The sequence below is a fragment of the Drosophila elegans genome, unplaced genomic scaffold (assembly GCF_018152505.1).
Source record: "Drosophila elegans isolate 14027-0461.03 unplaced genomic scaffold, ASM1815250v1 contig_149, whole genome shotgun sequence".
Lineage (NCBI taxonomy): Eukaryota > Metazoa > Arthropoda > Insecta > Diptera > Drosophilidae > Drosophila > Drosophila elegans.
In genome coordinates, this window is record NW_024545513.1 from 23899061 (window position 1) to 23905092 (window position 6032).

Sequence of the window (6032 nt, forward strand, 5' to 3'; positions counted from 1 at the left end):
TCTCTCTCTTGCTCGCTCTCTCTCTCTCACCCTGTGTCTCACTATGCGACTCCCACAAGCTCTCCCCACATAAAAACTCCTTGGAAACGGTAAGTTAGTCCGTTCGTTCCGAGAGTCTTCCTATCCCTCTCTCTCTCAATCATCGTTTTTAAGTCATCTAAACACACACTAGCCAAAAATAAGACAAATTTATTAAAGTGGTGCAATGTTAAAAAAATGTAAAAAAAAATTATATATGTTGCAAATTTGTTTGTTGTTTGATAAATACTGCAAAAAATTAAAAAGTGGAAAAGCTGAGTTTTGATAAATTCAAGGTCAAATCTCAAATATTTTACATTTAGGACCTTTTCAAGGCCCAAAGCTGGACTGCAGCTTAAATCATTTGGCATCAATGTAAATCCATAAAAAGTCTATGGTTATTTAGTATTTTAATTATTTTAGTTATTTTTTAATTGTCAATAAAAAATTATATTCAGTTTGTAAACGATGCAACGTCAGGCTCGCCCCATATGCTTTGATATACTTGATTAATATTTATATTATAAATCCCACTATATAAAAGCGGGTCTCCTTTTCCTCTGTGTATTGGTCCCATGACATTGTAGGAGCACTTTTCGCCTCGCTCTGGCCCCTTTTGCAACAGGTGGTTGCGGTTTGGCGGGCATTTCGCATTTCGCATTTCATTTCGTCGCATTCTGGCTAACCGTCTCTGTTGGCCAAAGAAATTACAATGCACTCGCCGGAGATAAATGGGCAAACAAATCGAAAACGATTCTGTGCATTTATTGCTGAACTAATGCATGTTATACATATATGAAATGTGTGTACATATGTACATACATGTGTAACAAACATACATACATGTGTCCGCAGGTACGTGCGCATGGAAATCAAGTACTACTACGTACATTATCATTTTATTCAGCACGATGATGGTGATGAGACATTGCCGGCATAGGAAAGCGAATTTGCTGAGAGCCAATGACTAGGTGACTGTCGGCCAGTTGCGTTGTGGGTCGTTCTTGATTTTTAACAAATACAAAAAATACTCGTTTCTGTATCCCCGCTTTTCGATGGGCCGATGGGATCCCCTCTGTCACCAGTATCTCTCAGTCGTTTGCGTGTTTTTCTTTTTTCGTTATTTGTTTAATTTCCCCTTGATGTTTTTACTACCTAGAAGAGGAAGCCGTTATGAAAAAAAAAAATCCCAATGAAGCGTGCTGATATTTGTGGATGTGGGTGTTTTTGTATTCCACTTATTACCAAAATATTATTCCACCTGATTGGGGGAAAGTTTTTACGAGTGTATGCGTTACTTACTAATTATTGATTAACCGCCAAAAACTTTTAACCAGGTGGCTATCATGTGTAGGTCATTCGTGAATCGCATAACCATTGTTATCAAAACGAAGACAACGACAACAAACAACTTGTTGAACTTCGATTTGTATTATTTTCACCGGCCTTTGATAACAGAACCCAGACCTACCAACAAATTTAAATTAGCTGAAGTATGAGCATACAAAAATTGAAAAAAAATGAAATTCATTTCATTGCTTGCGAAAAACAAATTAAATAAGACAAACTAGAATATAGCTTAGGCAATTCGCCAAGCAAACGCCTTTTTTTTTTTTACATATAAAGGATGAAATCTTCTTTTTTTATATATATTTTAAATAATCCTAAATTTGCACAATAACTTTATATTAATTCTTTGATATTAATTTTTTAATTTTTGACCCAATCTTGTAACATAGCCATACCTAAATATTTTTATATTGATTTAAATTTTTTTAATGTATTTCATCACTCTTATACATTATACATATACATTGTGGCTGAAACTTTAGAAGCTTCGCGATTTCGATTTTCAAAAATTATCAACAGATATACCCACATCTCAACAAAATAATTAAATTGCGAATGAATAACCGCATAGTTAGTCGCGCCCTTTCAAATTGGTTGGGTAAATATTAGCCATTAGATTAGACTACTTCAACTTTGGGGAAGGAACTTCCCAAAAAAGCAGAGCGATAAACTAATTACCGTCATAAAATCAAGATAGGCTAAATTGCGCTTCATAAAAAATGGTCACAATCCGAAATTCTCAGACTTTAAATATTTACAACTGTAAATTGTAGGGGGAAAACTTTGCACACAATGCGTCACTCAAAACCCATAGTCAAACAGTTTTCGTTCTGGGGAACCATGATTGCTAATATTTTTTTGGCGACGGTTGAGTCACACCTTCAAACGTTTTGCCCATTAATTGAGGTATAATTACTGGCAATTTTTTGTTGGCATTAATGGCCAATACCGTTCTATGTTCAAATTTTCAGCCTGTGATTGGGAAACAATAAGATAATTGCAATCAAAGAATATTATATGAGATTTGATAGTTGACATAATATAGACCTTGGAATTTAATAATTGTTATCTCAATGTAACGTCATTAACAATGACACTTCATATTTGCCAGCTTTTACATTTTTTTTTTTGATTAGAAATTATAAAACTCAACGTCATTAATGATAACATGCTGCTATAAAGCTTTGATTTAATCAGTATGGAAATAATGCAATCAAAAGTGACATATTGTATATGTAAATTTAATAACAAACAAAAATAATTGTTACTTAATATAATTAGTGTGCCTTCACAAAAAAATCAATTGAGATCTCGACCTGGTGCATTGCATGACTTGAACGGATTTTAATGGAAATACTTCACGACCTTTTAAAATGAGCTCGTCCAGTTTACTTTAAACAATGATCTGGTATTATTTGAAATAAGGTAGATGGAGGGCTAGAAAATAGTTTGAAGTAAGAATTTTTCTCAACAAATATATAATATCTATCACAATGTATTATATATACACTAATGAAAAAATGGAATAACCAAAATAATTATCTGACTATTGAATTTAAAATTTTAAATTAAATATTAAAATAAAATATGAAGTCATATTATTAAATACAATGCATATTAAAATGCATGATTTAATATTACAATTTTAAATGAACGTGGAAAATGTTAGATTTCAAATAGTTCCGATTTGATGTAAAATGCATGTTACTTTAGTAAAATATAGTTTAAACCTAAAATAAAAATTTCAGATATTTAATAAAATCAAAAATAGTAAAAAAAATTAATAACATTTTGTAATATTTTCATATTTTAAATAACAGCTTATACAACTTTATTGCTCTGTTAAATAGAGTTCAAGTAAAAAAAAAAATATTACTTTTGCCCACCACGTGTATTAAAATCTAGTATTAGTCTTTTTAAGTCTTCCGAGAATTTTCGGTTCTTCCTTTCAATCCTTACACAGGTTTAATAAAATTAAGTAATTAAATTGATTAGACACGTTAATTAAAAAATTGTAATACCTTTGCAATGGTTTTCTCTCTGATGTCGCTATCTTTATCGAGGAAATGTACGCAGCTCATCCTCCACGATATGTGATATGCATTCCTCCATCAGTCGTAATATTTTCACACTGCAAGCGACAGCATACCAAAAGCAACCGACACACTCCATTTTCGCCAGGCATTTATGCATATCCACAACTGCAGCATGCAACATGTTTGTGAAGTCAAAACGCCGATGGGTCTGTTGCTGTCTTTAACTTTTGGAATCAACATATTTGCGGTTAGTTTATTGACCGAGTTCGGGCAGCCAAGCCGGCATTAACCGGTTCCTTGCATCCAAGATCACACCGAGAATAATACCGATGCCGACGCTGAGGGTAAACGTCGTCATTCTGCAAGTATAATAACAAAGAGCGGGGAAGGTTCAGAAGCTAAATTTGCCACATTGTCACACACTTACTTACTTGGCTCAGCAGCAGAAGAGCCAGAGGAGCGTCGCTACAGTCCGAGTTAGCCCATGCCCATGCTCATGCTATCCAATTACCAGCGAATGCATGACACATTGGCCGCCAGTGAGGCAACGCAATGGCAATACAAATGCTAAGCAAACAAGCCAGCTTCCAAAAATATTAAAAACGCAAGATCATCGCACAAAACATGTACCCAAAAAAATGATTCATTTTTATCAAAAGAACAAATGAGTATCGGAAAACCGACTTTAGCTTAGATCAAAAATAAGCGAATTAAAATCTCTCTTGTATTGTAGTAATTTTTATCCGATCATAGTCTCATCATGACAACATTTAAAAAACTAACACTTTTAAGGGTTTCGTCGGCATTAAATAACTAATTTATTTAACTTTTGTTTTAGGATAGATTGTACGATTTGCAATAACTGATCCACGTCGATGACAAACAAAAGAAACAAAGACAGTCTCCGCGAATCTGCTCTAGATTTGCTCAATCTCTGACCAGAAAATACCCAACATTGTACCTGTTTTCACTGCCTGCTTCCTGAAGAATTAACCACAGTTGCCTAGAAGTACAGCTGCGGTAATGAAAATAGTAGTTTTTTAGCTTATGGAAATATCAATCAAACCTTGTTTCAAAGCTCCTTTCGAAATTTTATTTTTATGATGCTAATACTATAAACTAAGTTTTAAAAAATTCACAAAAATAAATTTTAAATATTTTCCCAGCGGATCTGTGACAAGGTTTTACCTGTCCTGCACTTATTACCCGAATTTTTGGGATCTTTGAACACTCCTACGCATACACGAAAACAAGGACCACCTTGTGGGGCGTGTAAAATAAAACAATTGACAAAAAAAATAATTAAATATTATTAAAACATATTAAAAGAAAAACAAAATTTTGTTTAATTTTCAAAAAAAAAAAAATGAACGATATAGAAAACATTTTTATTCCAATACAAAGTGCAGTTGAACAAGGATTAATGATTAATTTTGCCCAAATTTGCTTAAAATGATTTACTATTGTATTTTTAGAAGTGAACTTTAAAGAATTTTTAACAATTTCCGATAAAAACGAAACCCATATCAAACGTTTTTGAAATAAAATTAGGTTCATTGGTAAATAAAGATGAATTAAAACAAAAGTAGGACCGCAGCTTTAAATGTATTTAAATTTCAAGAAATTGTAAAAACCTTACAAAGAAATGCTCAAACAGTATAAATAAAAATGTTAATGACCTAATCCACAAACTTTTAGCGTCATGATACTTAAGATCCGATGCTATCTGTAACTTTTCGCTAGAGTACTGCGGAAACTCATACTGCCGAATTTATATTTTGGCGGCCACAGTTTAAATTTCACCTGATATGGCAACTTAGAACTTCATTTGAATCCAACGCCCTCTATCGGTATCTGTATTAGTAAGTCCCATAAGGCATCTCTCGAGCCTTTATCGGTATTTTCATATTGCATGACTTAAGCCAGCGCCCTCTGTCGGAATTTGTCTTAGTAAGCTCATATTGCATCACTCGAGCCAGCGCCCTCTATCGGCATCTGTCTTAGTAAGCCTATATGGCATCACTCGTTAATGGGAATATTACAGCAAAAACACGAACCAAAAAATAAGTCTGGCAGCATCACGGGCAGCTGAGACACACACCGTAGTTTTAAATAATGAGATTAAATACAGATAATTATTTATAATCAGTCGAAACTCTTTAGTTGATCGTTTGCAACTGCTTTTTTATGCTTTGACGTTGTAGTAAATAATATCTCAAGAATCAGGCAACGAAACTCTGAAGTTTTTTTGTATATTGTAAATTGATTAAAGTCAAAGTTAACCGCAAACTTGGAGTCTTTTGCTGTTCCTTCTGAATAAGAACTTTTTGAAGTGCTCCTTTTTTTGTGCGATTAAAATATATAGGGGTTATTATAGCTATAGAAAAAAAATGCTTTTTAAAATAATAAGAAATATTCAAATTATTTTATTCGCAAGCAATCACGAAGAAATGTAATTACCAAAGTACCAAATATCTGAAGAATTCGGAAGGACAAGTATCTGAATTTTTATAAGGTATTGGCTCTTCGTAACCGACATTAAAATAATTTCGTTAAGTTTGAGTACTCCGTTAAGATCCATACGAAAGCAGGAAAAGACTTATCACATCGATCGGCCTAGAGATAGCA